This window comes from Rhipicephalus sanguineus, chromosome 8 (genome assembly GCF_013339695.2).
Source record: "Rhipicephalus sanguineus isolate Rsan-2018 chromosome 8, BIME_Rsan_1.4, whole genome shotgun sequence".
NCBI classification, from domain to species: Eukaryota; Metazoa; Arthropoda; class Arachnida; order Ixodida; family Ixodidae; genus Rhipicephalus; species Rhipicephalus sanguineus.
Window position 1 is genome coordinate 28,036,672 of NC_051183.1, and position 17,227 is coordinate 28,053,898.

A 17,227-nucleotide genomic window follows, 5' to 3' on the forward strand; every position below is an offset into this window, starting at 1 on the left:
AGTCTCGGCTAGCTATTGTATACAATTAACCATGTCGCATCATTCTACTAAAATATTATTATCGCGTCATTCCTGCGTAAAGCCGACCGACAAAAATCGACTAGTTGGACACCGTTGCGGTGGGACACGCTGACCGTAACACAGGAATCAATTATTATTATTATTATTATTATTATTATTATTATTATTATTATTATTATTATTATTATTATTATTATTTGATAAGCGTACACAAATACACAGAGGAAACAGGGAAAGAACAGGCTGACAACTGCCACCAAGAGGGGCACAAGGCCTGCCTACTCCTTCGGAAGGAAAGGTAGAGGAAAGGATAGAGCACTGCACGGGCCCGGGCCGGACCGGGTAAGGGATTGTTGGATCGGGCCCGGGCCGGGCTCGGGCCCGTGATCTTCGGGCTCGGGTCGGGTTCGGGCCTGAGCCAGGCCCGTATTAGGCCCGGGTCTCATACGTATCTGTATAATCACGCTCCGGACACCCGACAAGTCACGTCGACGGGGATCGCTAAAGAGGCCGCCGGCTGGTTCACTTCGGCGCTCTAATAGACAGTTGTTTTGGAAGCCCTTAGTCCAGGTCTCGCTTTAAAGGCATAACATTTTCAAAGATCGAAGGTGGTCACACGAAGACGACGAGACAGCCATCTTCAGGGAACAGCGAGGACGGTGGCTCGCTCTCTAACGGGTGTGCCTCGCTTTGACAGATCTATGGCACTGCGGTGGCGGTGACTCGGGGAAGAAGGGTGGGACAAAGAATGTTCTTGTCTTGAAGACGAAAACGTTGTGTACGTTGGGTGCAGTTGCCTGCCGAGGAGTCAACACGACAGCTTTAATTTATGTAGCGCTGCCCAGCCTGGTGTATTCCTACCAGAAGCAGCTAGAGCACGTTTTTTTTTTTTTTTTTCATTGCATTGTGCAATAGATGAAGTTTGCAGACTTGCTACTTTTACTCAAGAGCCCTAGCTCGTATGCAATTGATGTAAAACTTAAACTAAAAATGTCTGCCATGTTTTTTTTTTTTTTTCAGTTTATGGAGGTATATTTTGTAGTCGTTCTTTGAAATGCAAAAATAAGATTGCGTGGTTAGCACTGAGTGCGTACATGAAACAGCCAGCTATGACTCCAATTATATTTTATATTGCCCTGCAATTATTTCGCAAGAGTGTTACGGGCGTAATTAACCGAAAGTATACACAGTACCAGTGACAGTCGTGACACTGAAAGAAGTTCCCAAAACAATCTCTAGAAAATATCTTGTGTGTGGCAGGTATCTTCACAATAACCGAAGGTTAGACAGTGCCTCTTTTATGCTTAAGGCATAACTAGCTGAAACGGGTCGGGTCGGGCCGGGCCGGGCCCTAACCTTTCGGGCCCGGGCCGGGTACGGGCCACATTTAAGAACACCGGGCCGGGCTCGGGCGGGCCGGAGCATGGCGTTTTCGGGCCGGGCCGGGCCCGGGCCGGAAAAATCGGCCCTGTGCAGTGCTCTAGAAGACAGCAAAGTAAAGAAAAAATGACGAAGACAAAAATGAGTAAAAACACGAGAAAAAAAAACGTCTATAAACGGGTTGCCAGATCCGTTCGGTCCATAAAAAGTCGACAGAGCTCGAGGGGCCTGGTCGCGTAGAGCAGCTAAGAAGAACAATTCACGCACAAGGTTTTGTTAGTACAACGCACAAGCACAAGGTTATCATTAGTACAACGGCGTCGCTCGCTCCCAATTAGTCCCAGCTTCAGAGGATATTCGATTGGACACGATCTAAACAGCAAGCAATCTAAGCTTAGCGGCACTATGAATTACCCTGTTACCTTGTGTTCTCGTGGACGCGAAAGTCGTGCCTTTAATCGGGCTTTCGAGAGATGTCTCATTTGCAAATGCCCTATAACGTTTATACTACGTGAACATTTGTTGTTTCTGTGTATGCGTCATTTAAAAGCTATGTCCATACGGGTGCGTGTGTATGCGTTTTCCTACTGACGTATGACAGCCAGTAGGATAAAAGAACGAATGTTCGCCCAGCACTGTTTTAAATATTTACACATCTCAGATGCATTGTATGAAGCTCAGAGTCGGTGTTCAGTAAAGACGAGTAAGCGATCCCCGCTTAACAATCAATAAAAGTTGTTCCAGGAAAAAATTTTTTGCGTATGGGAAAAGCCAACCTGAAAAAACATCAACGTGAGAATGAGCACGCTTAGTCACTGTGAATGTGGCTGTATTTTTTGCTATGGTTAGTTTAGAAGACCAATGATAATCATCAAGATTGACTTCAGCTCACTGACTATTTCTTTATAGTGCTGCGTTTAAAAGGTTAATAACAGACAAGAAATTGATGGAGAATTTCTCTGAGTGACCCTAAGGGCATTTTATAGAGGGAGTTCGCGTAGTGCTTTTACAGGTGTCCTTAGTTAATTGAATGCCTGATTTATGGGGCAAACTTAAAAAGGTTGGAGTATGATATTTTGTATATAATAATTTGCCCGCGCAGTGACCACCTTAATTCCGCTCTTCTGTGTAACGAGTGGCGCGTGAATGCGTTTTTTATCGAGATTAGATCAAGTGAAATCCACAGACCATTAGACCACGGAAGGCATAGGCGACATTAATTTATTGTCTTCAAATGTAGCGAAGTAACAATGACGTAATAAATGAAGTCCACATTGGAAGAGCCAGAAAGGTAAACAACAGCAATTTGCGCCATGATTATTACACTACAGTTAAGGGCAACAATTATTGGCATTTACGCTTCCCCTGGCCAAACTTTATTGAATTGATCTGGGTGTGTCTAACAAAAAAAGAAAAGAAACGAGCCCCTGGAAAACAAATTCCCCTTCTCTCGTTAATAGAGATGAGGTAGCTCTCGAAAAAACTTCGCATTAAGAAGAACTGACGTTTCGGTGAGTTGGTACTGATTAACCATTGAACACGCAACACTAGATAAGTACTAAGAAGAGACTGAAACAACACGATTGCAAACTGTCTCTCTCTTCTTCGTCCTTTTCGATAGTGTTGCGCATAGAATGATGAATTCACATTAAAAGTTTTTCGCATTACTAAGCAAAGTTTGGTTGGCAACAGCGCCCCATCGTCGAGCAAGACCAGCCCTAGAGGCAGTTGTGGAAAGGAGGACGAAAAGAGAGGACGAGAGAAAGTCCCGCGCGCGGAGAGAAGGAGGAGAGGGCGAACGTAGCGCCCCCTTGCAGTGCAGCGGGAGCGTCGCGTCGCCAGGGCCCTGCAACTTGCAAGCCGAGAGATGCACCTCCGCCTCATCCTCTGACGGGACGTCCGGCGGCGGGATCCACCTTCCAACAAGTGTCGCGAACACCCCCCCCCCCCCCAACGCCTTCTCTTTCTCTCTCTCCTCCCTCTTCTTTCTTGTCTCGGCAACAGCGCCACCCCCCCCCCTTTTTTTTTTCTTGCACCGCGCCAAGCCAGACACCACAGACGCGGAGAGACCTACGCTACCCCCTCATTCTCCCTGAATCCAAGATGGCGCTTAAGCGTTCCCGCCGCCGGCGGCGGCGGCGGTCAACACGCGTACACCGACGATCACGACGGTCGGTCAGCGCAAATAAAGAACAAGAGGGGGGGGAGGGAGGAGGATATGTCTGCGTAGATACGCGTGGCGTAGCGACTACGGTGTGGCGCTGCAGAGCACGAGGTTGCGGGTTCGGTTCCCGATGAATCCAGAATACTAGCGAGCACACACTACAGACTACAGAGAACGACACACATTTCAGTTACAGTTCACTTGAAGTCTATCAGTCGTCCTGCGTAATCTGTAGTGTGTGTTCGCTGGTATTATGAATTCGCCAAAAATCAAGTCAATGCCAAGTAGTCCAGGTAAATGCACTATCAATTCCCGGCCAAGGCGGCAGCATCTCTATGCGAGCCACATGCAAGAAGAGCCTCGTCTTTTTTTCTTTTTGCTTTTTTTTCAGCGCCTGTGTTTTCTCTATTATTCTGCGTCATCCGTGTTTGGATGTGAGCTGCACTATTACATCATGACTAAGCAACTATCCGACCAGTACTTATTAAGCAATATAAACCCTGTACTTCTATATTTCAGTGCACGAGTTAAAATAAAAGAATACCAGGTGGCCTAAATTAATCCGCAGTCCCTCTTTATCCGCCTGACTCATAATCACATCGCAGTTTTAGCAAGGAAAACACCGTAATTGTTTTACGGGCGTCGCTGGCTGGCACGCCTGAAACTGGACTGGCTTCCGAGATTAAACGTTTCCAATCTCTGAGGCAACGCTTCTTCCGCCTACTGAGTGTAAAAAATTTATACCCGGCGACTCGGGGGAGCCGGTGCGTCAGCGAGGTTTTTCCAGGTCGCCACAAAAGTGTGTGAATGGGGGGTAAGCCGAGTTTCCCAGCAGCGTTTTTATCGGCGTTCATAAGCCGTGTCCGCCGGTTTTCCTTTCTTCTTCTTCTTTTTTTTTACTGCGAGCGCGTTACACACAAATACAACCTACTTTGAATGGCGTCTACGCCGAATAAAGAAGGCCGATAAAGATTCCCTGAGGAAACGCATAGTATAATGTGCGAGGAGGAACCCACACTGATAAGGACACGCAATGCTCGATTGCGGCGACAAATTGATGGCGCTCGCAACGCAGGGTCGATACCAGAGGCAGCTCGCAATCAGAAACACCAGTTGGCGTACCGTGATAACGCTGTACACTTACATTTACACGCACGTGTACCTTGATAACGCGGCGTTCGTTCTCTCTCTGCATACAAGAAAACGAAATTAGGTGCAGTAAGGTGTAATGAGTAGAGGTTTATGTTTCAGTCGTTAATTCGTTGGCGTTTAATAAAAGCGCATAAAGTTAGTTTCGACTGACGACGCGGCGGTAAGCTCGAAGGTGCGGGTTCGATTCCCCCGCCACTCTAGCTGCGTTTATGTTCGTCGAACATCGCTGCTGATTTGATGTGCCGCACTAAATTGGACCGTCACTAGCGTAGCTCACGCGAAGTCCATGCGAGTGCTATAAATCAGAGGCCCCAGTAATGCGCATGCGTAGAACACCAGAGAGAGTTTTGCGGGCAATTACGAACGTAGGCAGGCAAGGGCGTCCGCAGAACTTTTTGCAAGGGGTGCATACGCAAGGGGGGGGGGGGCATTCAGCACTGGCAGCCTTTCTTTCACTGCCGTGACATGACAGGCAAGATTAGTCAGTAGTTTGTAACGCGCGACAGTCAACGGCAAACCTGAAGGCCAGGACCTGAGTGTGCTAATTAAGCTGTGTAGCTTATCGCAACTGCATAGAAAAATATTATCCGCAATTCCAAGAGGAGGGGGGGGGGCAGCCCCCCCCCCCCCCTTGCACCCCCCTCCGGACGCCCATGTATAATGCAGGCTATATTGTTCCGCCGCATATATCTCTGCAGAGAAAAGATTCGATGACAAATAAGTTCATCGGAATCTACGAGACATGTCACGTGGCCTTTATGAAGCAGCTAATCACTCCACTTCCAAGAATAATCCCCCCCCCCTCTCTCATTTTCCATACTGAGCACCCTGTAGCAACACAACTGCAATGAGCAAGCATGCAGATTCCTCCGCAGTGAGCATGAATCACTAACTCATGCGCGAGTTGAATGACATCAACGGGACATATGCCTCAAGATCCCTTAGTGTAACTGCGTCCAGAGCCGTTGCTACAGGTGCAGGCTTAATGCGATCAAATGCATTTATGACAATACTGCGCACTGACGACACAGCATCTGGGCGCGAGATTAGTAAAAGAAAAAAAGAATAAAAATGAAACAAGGGACCTCGCGATAAAGAGACCGCGGGTCGTTATCGCAGGTGTGAGTGACTGACTACGAGCTACTCGCCGCGGTGGTCTTGTGGTTGTGGTGCTCGACTGCTGAATCAAAGGTCGCGGGATCGAATACCGCTCGCATTTCGATGGAGGCGAAATGCTAGAGGCCCCTGTGCTTATGTTTAAGAGCACGTTACAGACTTCAAAACCCAACAATTTTATTGTTATTATTGATTATTATGTTAAAACACTTACAAAATCGTATATATATATATATATATATATATATATATATATATATATATATATATATATATATATAAAAGCTATGAGGACGGGCATGCAACTACTATAATACAACCTTGAAACGCTCTAGTTCCTCATGTTTGGATAACGCACGGCAAGCCCACCACTCGAAGATATACGGATAGCTATCGCGAGACAATCGAAACAAAAATAAACTCCGCATAATTCTACAAAACAAAGAATATAACATGTGATAGTGCGTCACTGCAGTAACAAATTATGATTCACAAATCCTGTTAGGACGAAAGACAATCCCGTACTTACAGAACCGCCGTCCTGGTATCATAACAACGCTTATGGATTTGTTCTACCAATGGTGCTCTTAGATAAGTTCTGAGTGATCATAACATAAAATAAATAAATAAATAAATAAATAAATAAATAAATAAATAAATAAATAAAACGTTGTTAACTGCCAATTCCTGTTCACGTGGTCGCGTAGTGATAATCAAGGCATTACACATCATAGTATAGGACAATCGCGGTTGAACAACTAAGAAAACTACATAATGAAGGTGCGAAGGTCACTGCGCCCCGCAATCTTGCGCCCCAAGTCATAATGCAGGCCTCCGCTGGGCTCGCCAAGGATTGGCATCGCTGGAGACAACGCAGACATATATATCGTGCAACGGAACAATAGCTAGCCCGCCTTATCTAATGGTACATCGATGTCAAGTGCACTTCCTGAGCGGGTGTTTCCAATAGCGGTGCCACGCTAAGGTGCTGAAGCAGTATTCAATGGCACTTAAAAAATAAAAATTGAGCGAAACCTAGAAAGCTGCTCGGTCGTTCAGGAGCTGTTCGTCCTAGAGTCACTGTATATGCTACCTTTAGGTAGCAGAGTAGCGCATAGGTCCGGCTAGCAACCACAGCTATGCGGTGAAGTCGCACTCCATTTTTGCAGGCGACATGCCTACCGCGTCGCCGATAAACATGTCTGGCGTGTCGAAGGCCGGCGATAAACATTGGCTGTCGATAACTAGTGTTAATTGAGTGAGCTGCAGCGGCGGCGTCGAGAAATACAAAAATTGGCCCGAGCGTCAGCTTCTCCGCAATGCATGGTTGCTAGCGGCGTTGGAAAACAGATGCGCAACTCTGCTACCTAAAGGTAGCATATGCAGTAATTCTAGTTCGTCCTAGGCTTGACCAACGGTAGCGAAAGTAAAATGCGCTTATTCCTTAATGTGAAATGGCGACTGTGCTAATTAGTATTGCACCGCGGGGTGATACCTGTGCGAACTTTAAACGTATACGCTAAGAAAGGAATACGCGAGGACAAACTTTTGTTGTACTGTAAACGGTAACGTTGACGAGATCAGGTGACCTATTAATATTGCAGTACAGTCCAACCCCCCCCTCCTCCCGCACGCACACACACACCTACCCCCACCACTATGCAAGTCTGTGAAATGAACATAACATAGCAAGCCATAAGACATCCCTAATGAAACCACTAGACAATTACGTGAAGGAAAACTTAGGGGACATTAGTTGCTGTTTCAGTAACTGTAGTCTGATGTTTTTTACCTAAACTGAAAGGAATTAATGTGGACGAAAAATCACCCCTGCCGTCGGTTTAATCTGAAGCCGTTCTGGGTTCAGTCCGCTTTAAGTCCTTTCAATTTAGGTCAATATCATTACACTGCAGTAAAAAAAAGGAAAAAAAAAACAAATAATGTCCCTAACGCTTTCCTTGGTTTAATTGTCTATTAATGTCATTTAGTATTGTGAAACAAAGGAACGATCCCCTCGAACAATGCCCCTTCATTCGTAAAGTCAAGCTATAAGTGAGTTGCGACTTACCATGCGCACATCCCTGCGCACGGCATCTTGGTGCAGCGTGTGGGCACCACCGCTGGATATATCTGTGCTTCCTTTGCAATAAACCATGTTGTTGAAAGTAGCCCACGTGCTCTGTCTCTCCCTATTTGCCCTTGTGTTGCTTTGAGCGAAATAAAATCATATCTTGAATATTAGAAGACTGATTTCTCGCTGGCTGATGCCGTTCATTGCGACAACAATTCAGTTCCTCCTCTTATTTTACATAATGCCCTTGGAAATAATGTAAAAGGAAAACAAGTCATTATTCCTCCAACAAGCATTTGCACTGCTTCGCCGCAACTGCGTCAGAGAAAGAACTAGGAGTAGGATACTGGGCGAGTTGGTTGATGCGCATGGTACTTGAACAACAGCGCAAGAGAAGGGACCAAGAAGGACAAGACACACAACGCTGTTAGCATTGTATGTGTCTTGTCCGGACACTGTCACTGAAGGCAGAGTTACAGGGCTTCCACGAGACAACTTCGAACCACTGCCAGAATAAACAAGTGCTGGCAGCGGTGCTGCGGTGGGATGAAGATTGGAACCTCATGGCAAGTGCAACAAGAGCTAGCAGCGATATCGTAACCGTCAACGACCGCTTTAGAACACGAGATTGTGCTTTCGACTCCGGATGCGCTGAGGGTCCATTCCGATGTTGAGTGAATGAAAATATATATTCTGGAGTATAACGCAAGACAGGCACATCGATATGGACACAGTAACGTAACTGCCTTCGGCTTAGGCGTGCCTCTTTTAAACGAAACCCCGAAACAATCACTGAGTTACTAGTGGAAAACTTGTTCTTGGCCTGATTGGAGTGTGTTTGAAGGTATATTTGCCGCTAAAAGGACGTACACAGAAGAAGAAACGGACGTCGACACGGGAAGCTGTGTCGTCGTCCTCTTCTGTGTGTCTTTTTAGCAGCAAGTATGTGCTCCCACTGAGTTTGTATAATGACCACAAGTGGAACGCAAACGACAACACTGAGCAATCCTGATCGGGTATCGAAGGCCGATAACGCCGCAAGACATAAAACACCCACATGCACACTTGTGAAGACCTCCTCAAAGGTACGGTCCCGAAAGCCTACTTGCCATCTTCCACAAGTCGTCCGCGAGGGTTCAAGCAACCGGGAACACAAACCCGCCAGAAAAAAAAAGGGGGGGGGGGGCAGCCCAGCTGGAAAGCAAACAGAGGCAACAAGAAAGAACTCAACGCGCACTGCACGCGAAACGTATGCAAAAAGAACGAAAAACGAAGCGTGGCTAAAGTGAGCGTGTCCCGCGCAGAGCAGTGCGGGCAGCCTGAGAGAGGCGCTTTCTCGCAACCGCGCCAGCGCAGCTGCCGAGGCAGTTGGGTTTGCGTGGGTGCAGACGGCAGCAGACTCGTCCCTCCTCTTTCCACAACCTCCTCTCCACCGGTGCCCTCAGCCTAGTCGCCAACGGACGTTGGGGAAAGGGCCAGCCATAAAGACAGCACGTCGGGCGGGCGGCGGACTGGGGCTGGCAGCGCAGATAGTCATCGCCCACGGTTGCCAGGCAACGGGTCAACAAACAACCCAACCGAGAGGCGACGGAGTCGCCTGCCAGCGACACACACACACGGAGTCCCGTAGGTCAAGATACCTTTTTTTTTGTGCGTACACTAGTGACCCGCCGTTTTCGGAAAACAAAGATGTCAACAATGCTCTGACCACGTCCGATACGAGTGTATGACGCTCGAAACAAGTGCGGCGTACTTCGCGAGTTTCGCTGTCAGCGCGAAATGAAAGATCGCGCTAAAGTTCTTCGCATATCCCAAAGTCAGGACAAATGTCGCGAATAAAATGATCAAAGGTGGTTGCTTTGAGCGACAAAGAACCTCTCTAAATGGCTATCTCAGGAGGGTCCCATGCAAGTAAGTCCCCTTTCAACAAACACGGCGTTCCTGCTGCAACGTACATAGACGTGGGCTATCTGTAGCGATTCCTTTTGACGAACACTTATCAACCGCCGCTTACAACCGGTCGATCGCGGTGATAACGCAAGCGTCCTAGTGACGAATCCCGGAATGATCGGGATAGAATTGTTGCATTATTGCTTTCTTGTCATCGCTACCTTAGCCTACCTGGCAAACATCTGCGCAAGCATTCTCCAGCTCACGCAACAAAGGCGTTCAACTCCGTCTTTTTAGAGACAGTTTCGGGCAGCGCAACGCATAGATCAGGGTTAAGAGATAACGACCGTTGGGCTACGTCCCGTTCGAGGCACAGACACTCCACGCTGACGACGCGCCGTTCAAAACGTGAGGCGGTCGAACAGAAGCATTGCATACTGGGACCGATAGCAACTCCCTCCGTAAGCAATTTTCACCCCCCGTCGCAAAATATAAACACCCTCTCCCCAGATTTGCGGCGTTAGGCATCGCAGGCACGAGGAACCGGAACTTTAGTCAAGGTCTACGTCTCTTTCCACCGCCGCCGACTCGTCGCTTTTTCAAACTCTCTCCCGATTACCCGTATCGCGCAAACTGTTCGCACTGTGCTGCCCCTGCTGGCAACCGACGGGAGAGTGATGTCACGGCCGCCGAGTGGTTATCGCACCATTGTAACCGCAAGCGCGCACGGGAGACAACCAATCGCACAGAGGGAGAGAGGGGATGTAGGGGGGGGGGGTGGCAAGCGACAAAAATAAACAGCCGACGACGGCAACACGCTCCAACCAAGCAAGCCTTTCAGTGTTTCAGTCTGCGCAGACTCCGGCGCAAAACCTCCCCGCAGCGCTTGCGCCGCTAGCAGACGCCACAGGGCCCGCGTTTCTTTTTTTTTTAGCAGACGACCAAACGGGGCAGGGATTCGATCTAAGGACCTCCATGGCTTTGTTGAATCGTACGAGTATCTGCAACGGTCTTTCGAACGTAGTCGTTGAAGGTAAGGGTAAGCCCGACTGCGGCCCCGTGTATGTTCCCCGAGTTTTGAGAGCGGGATTCGAAAATAAAGTGAACCGTCGTGGGGACTCACCTCAATGAGCGTAGGCACGAAACTCCGGTAAACAGAGAAGGTCCGGTCCTGTTTCGCTGTGCGACACGGCGACGAAAAAGAGTGGCAGCACACCGAGACGATGACGAGGCTGTGGTGATAACAGTCGAGGCTTGGTAGATCCAGTAGAGCACAAAAAACTCACGGAGCGTATAACGACGAACACAGGAGCAAAATTGAGAGAAAACAAAGCCAGGCGGCCACTGCGAACTGAACAACAATCAACTACGGAGTGAGTGGGATCAGAGCAAAATAGAACTTGGTAAAGGCGATAAAAAACGGCAGCGTCAACACTCAATTGAAAGAACGGCCAAAGTTGTCGTCGATGGACCACGTAGTAAAGTCCACCGGTCGGTCCGTCTATAATTTTCTCTCTTGCTTTTTCGAGTGGCAGAGAAAAACGCGCGTGCACACACAGCACAAGACCTTTCTTTCTCTCTCTCTCTCTTTATCACTGTTTCCCGCTTTTGCTTTCGTCAACGGTGGCCCCGCACACACACAAACACACAAACTTCTCTTTCAGATGCGGCGGCCGTAGAAGAAGAAATCGACGGCCGCAAGAAAAACTGGGACGTACGAGCGGTCGGCCGGTCGACGGTTCAGGCAAGGGAAAGCCGAGCGAGCGGCTGCGGCAGCTAGCGACGTCAAGAAAATTCCACGCACACAAGCGAAGCGCGCACGGCCCGGCGCTCCTCGCACACGCTCCGGCACAGGCGGCAGCTGCTCCCGCAGGCTTGGAATGCGAAGTATGGCACAAAGAATCCCCAAAACGCGGACGGCGGGCGCCCCTAGTGCGCAGCGGCGCACGCGCATGGGTGGGGCGTAGTGCGTCACTTCCGCCCCTGACGTCACGGCATCAGATGCCGGTAGTTCTTTGCAACGTTCCGCGCGTACATTCGCGGCGTCGCTCGCATTTCTGGCTCCAGGAGGCCAAGAGCACCCGCCGTCGCGACGGGAGAGGAGGACGCAGCGGGCTCTGTCCAATCAGAGAAAAAGAGAGAGAGCGCGGGAAAAAAAAAATGGCGGCATGGAGAGCGGGTGACCAGGGTGGGCAGACTGAGAGTGGAAAAACCGGCTGGCGTCTGCTGCCGCTCTACGGGCGCCGGCTGCGCCGCGTGGGCCGGTGAGAGCAGTTAGGGTTCACTTAGCGCTGCAAATAGCGCGAGATGTCGTTACTACCTGATTCTTGACAGCGCTACAAGTTGCGGTTCAGCAGTCTGTCGATTCTTCAAGGTATGCCCAACACAGTGGAAGGTGTGTAACCGTAAGGTCACGCTCGATACGCCAATGATCTGTGACTCCCAGACTTTCGGCTGTGAGTCGTTGCAAGGATCTGCCGAGGTATTGTAGCCTTAAAATATGCCTTTGCGGATTGTTCGAACTTAATGCGTTTAAGGGACAAATTGTTAACTTGATCCACTTTATTTACAGGACGACAACCACTTGTGGTAGTTTTGAGCAATGGAGGGCCTATCCGGTGGTAACGCGGGAACCGTAAACATTTGAAGGTTTTTCGTCGCAGCGATATCAGTTATAGCCAGCTTCAAACAGGGAGGGAGCCGATAGCGATTTGCATGGTGAACGTTATGCCCTACAGTAGAAAGGCATAGTAAGTTTGCAAAGCGCGGTGCCGCTATACTGGTTCTAGCTATATTATTTACAATAGTTAAGCGTTTTTTGGTAGAAGTACTTTGCCGTACACAGGTGCTTATCCATTTTAGCATCCAGCAAGCTTCGAAACGAACGAGTACCCAGCAGTGAGTTCAGAATGTAGAATCCCACAGAACAGAAGTCTATTTTGCAGCAAGCGCAACTCGCGTGCTCTCTTCAATCCGATACGACGGAAGTCATCGCGGAAACGCCCCGGACGCCCGCGCATGCGCCGGCTCGTTTGCTGGAAGCCCGAAAGGCGCTCTCTGCTTACTTCTTTACTTAGAACAAAGGGAATGACAATACTCATATTCAATTTCACCCCGTTTGTGCTTTAAAGCATAATACGTACAACAAGTGTTAACTAATCGTTGGTTCTGAGCTCGCCTGCTGCGCGTACCGGTTTTCACTTTTAACGCGATTTAAATATATCCACGAAAAGTATTCTATCGTTATAGTCAGGCTTTCATTCTCCAGGATGAACACCCTTTGGCAGTGTCGTCCTTTAAGGTCACCTTCGTCTTCGGCAGGATAGCAGTAGAGCTAGTCTACAAACCGATGACCTCTAGCGCAGTACAGAATATATGGACGAATGAAATAGCTCAAATAAAACTGCAACTCCCGTTACAATTAGTCGTGTGTGTCTTTCTTGGTTTGACCTCTTGCGATAAGACCAGGTTCTGCGACACATCTACGCACTCGTTTGCATTCGGACTTATCCCAGTTGTTCCGGCGGCAAACGTAAAGTGTCACATTCAACGAAATACTTGTTTGTTTGTTTGTTTGTTTTTAATTCGGACAAGTGTCGAAGTCGCTGCTACAACGTATTTGCAAAGAGCAGCTGGAAAGTTTTCGCGGGTGCCTGCATCTACGAAAACTTCTTAAGCATATAAAGTGTCTCTACGCTCCATTTACATATGTAAAAAAATGTCATTTTGGCGTTCAAAGTGCAAAGCACTGGTTGCGATTTTCTCCGGCGAGCACATTTGCTCAAGCGAAGCAAGCGACATATTCATCGCTTGTCGCCAGCATATCACAACCGCTTTGAGACGTACTGCTGTGACATTCCTTCAGGACAGCTGTGCCTCCGGCCATTGTGTTTGTCGCGCACGCGTTTTGAAGGTTGAAAGCATTAGCGTCATCACTTCAATAAACGCTTATTTCACTCCTCGAAGAAGAGTCTTTTTTTTTTTTCGTTATGTGTTTCACACTACGTTGAAAACGGCTGGGAAGCAGTCGGTGTCTTCTTAGTGCGTAGAATTTCCGAATATTTCGAAGAAAATGTTGCTCCGTGATAGAGACAGTTCTTACGTTATATCGTTGACGCACATTTGCCTTGCTGACGTCATAAGCTTTTAACGAACTTAGTAGCGTGAGGCGGGTCGCTACACTTTCATGTATCAAAACTTCTGAAGAAAAACTACAGTCAGACTCCACTTGACTATGCCTGAGATATTAAAAAAAAGCAATTGAATGCGTTTCAAAACTACGACATGATCGCGAGGCACGCCATAGTGTGTGACTGTTTAGTAATTTCGAGCAACCGGGGTTCTTTGTACCTGTAAGTAAATCTGGTACGGCTTTTTTTTTTTTTTTTTGCCTTTCCATCTCATTGAATGTGGCTGGGTGTTGAACCTGCATCCTCGAGCTTAGCAGTGCAACAGCTAAGCTTCTGATCTACTATGTCAGGTCCACGACTTGTCAGGCTTTGAAACAGCGCCGACCTTGCCTTATTATCTGGGTAGTGATGGCATTCAAAAACTCACAATGTTATAGTTATACATTATTTTCCTTATTCAAAAATTTTACTTTGTTTCATGCTTATTCGTATTTGCATTACCTGAGGCAAAGAGTGTATTAGTGAATCCTAGCAGGGGCATGCATATGTACTGGCTTCACTGAGAAGGCACTCAGCAATGCCCATCTGAGCAAGAGATGTATCACTCGTTTTCTTTACTAGACGCAGGCCTTCCTTTTTGGCACCGAGCACATAATTCGACCCGTTCGCTTAAAGTATTATTTCTTAAAGCCATAAGAGACTGCAAGTGACAAAAGATCGTAACGCAAGGTTCTCAACAAGTCTTGAAATGCATCTGCTGCTATGATGCTTACTTACACATATAGTCCTTTCTGATCAACTGAGTTCTTCCTACATGGACCTTGTCAATACTTCTTGTTCGGTTTAGACTGCACAGTAAATCTTTTGTATGACATCGGAGCACCTATAAATAAATAATTCTACTTATGTTTCATTAACTTAGGTCACACTTTGCCATCCTAGACATTAAGCAGGCTTCACATCCATTATATTCTCTAATGAAAAGTTCAGTTCTGCTTTCATTCGGCCTCTCTACAACATATCTGCACCTAGTCGATGTGGTATACAGGAGGACCTTCATTTCTCCACTTCTGTCTCATGAGAAGGACTAGCAATTCACAGTGGTTTGTGGGTGCAGTGAACGCGAGACGCCAAAATTGGTGGGACTCACTTACAAACTACATATTTTGTTTGTAATTACTCGGATGCACACTCACCAAGATTTCACTCAGACGGGCTTACACAAGGTCACGAAAAGTCTACTGATCTGGGATCGCTTAGACTAATCCGATTTCTACTCAGCCGGCATCACTATGAGCTACAGGGTTTCGACTCAGCTAGGCCAAGATGGACCCAGACTTCTACACAGCTGAGCTAACTCCTACTCACTAAATATTTACTCAATTGCACTTAGGCTTACCAAAATTCTGCTCTGCCAAAGCCTCACTCCAACACAGACGAACCGGAAACCTACTCAGCTGCACTCATTCAGGCTCAGAGTAACCAAAGTTCTCCTTATCCGATATCACTAAGAATCACGAGTTTTTATATTCAGCGGAGCTCATTCGAACACACTGCACAGCCAGGTCCCACTCATACTCATAAGAACTCATAAGAATTCTTCTCATCCTGGCGTAATCACACTCCGCCACACTCTGCATCAATGACTCAAATCAAACCTTTATTCCCACCAAGTATGCATTCAAGGATGGAGGACAACGAAAGAAAAGTTCACCGCCACACGTACTGTTTGGCGTTTGGGCAAAAGCAATGAAAAACATTTCATAAACAAAACAAGTAAAACATTTTATCAGTGCAGAATAAAAGTAACAGACGAAAGTCTAAAAAGGAAACAAAGAAAAACACAACAGGATAGGTGAAATCAGCTTTCTTCTAAAAGCACGGATATAAGTTTAGCGGGCGAACAAATAAATAGATCAAAATAATAAGCTGAGATAGTTTAACGATGTTGGCGAATAATAACACAAGCGTTCCATAACAGCATTCGAACGGGTTGTGACAACTATCCATACACTTTATGTATACCTCTGTAATCATGTGCTCATTAGTTTCTGAATGTGATGGAATTTATGTATATGACGTCTGACTTCATATTCAGATATACTACCCCTAAGTCGAATCATGGCGGCGTCTATCGACCTATGGCAATAAACGATTGTACTTCTCTGCGATATCCATCCCCTAAACCAGCTATGTACATCGCTCAATCGCGTAAGACTAGGTTAACACTTGTCCACTCTAGGAAACTAATATGCTTAGATATCGGTCTTTGCAATGCCATCAGCGCGAACGGCCATAATGGTGCTGCTACGCATTCCGTGAGTGGACGACAGGACACTGTGTGACGTATGTTTCTATGTGTGCGAGCACACAGTTTATGAACGTGTGACACACTGAAACACAACAGCAGGACGCCAGCTAAAATGATGTCTAAATAACTGACGTTCTGTACACAATACTTCAATATGAAACGACTTATCGACTTATGTCACTCACGTATTCCTTTCATTTAGGCTATGTGCAGTGTTGGCGGTAACGCGTTACATGTAACGGCGTTACCGGTAACGCTTACTTTTTTCGGTAACTTAGTAACGTACCCGTTACAATTCAGAAACTGTAACGGGTAACGTACTTAAGTTAACATTTTTCGTAACGTGTGGTGTCATATCGTTACTTTTTCATCCTGGGGGTGCTTTTCTCAGATCCCACGACAAATTCTTTTGCCGCACGTCGGACTGCTGTCGGCCTGCCAGGCATTGACCAAGAAAGCGCGGGCGGAATCGCTTTTCTTTTGTATTTGGGGACCAATTTTCGTACTTCATTTCGCGTTTGCTCAAGTGGATGTAGCGGTGGATTGCACCTGCGCCTTTTCGTGCCCACAGGCCGGCCGAAGAGAAAGCGCAGGGGCTGGTTTACTCCATACCACGGCGACGTGAAATTTTGTACGTGGGGGAAACAAAGAACTCCCCCGAAAGGCGCGACATAAAAACGATGCCCGCAAGTTCGCGTGAAAAGGAGTCACTCGTGAGCATAGCATGGTAAACGACCACCGCATGAATTCGCAACTCCCACGTCGTCGATTAAGCGGCTTCTGTGAAATCTGGCCGATCCAGGCGACAGCCGGTAACGTCAACCGGTCTACAGGTGCGCTGCCGATCAGGCGCCTTATTGTGGAATTGGCGTGACCCCCGGCTGGAAGAAAACCCTAAAAAGAGAGCGAGCGGGACGCGAAACATAGAACTTTTTCTTGAACGAAAAGAATCTTTTTTTTTTACTCATATCTTAATATCGCTGTCAACGAAC

The 17,227-nt window shown here is 47.4% G+C and overlaps 1 protein-coding gene across 2 annotated transcripts in view; it reads right to left on the minus strand.

Moving 5' to 3' along the window:
• The window catches only part of LOC119403096 (transcriptional enhancer factor TEF-1-like), a 217,445-nt gene extending 205,651 nt beyond the window's left edge, over positions 1-11,794 (minus strand). Inside the window, exon 1 of one of the 2 annotated variants that reach the window (XM_049418800.1) lies at positions 10,918-11,794. The gene's annotated coding sequence lies outside the window, so the exon portion shown is untranslated. The remainder of the gene's footprint in view (positions 1-10,917) is intronic. The other variant, XM_049418798.1, reaches the window with a different exon arrangement.
• Between the last annotated feature and the right edge of the window lie 5,433 nt (positions 11,795-17,227).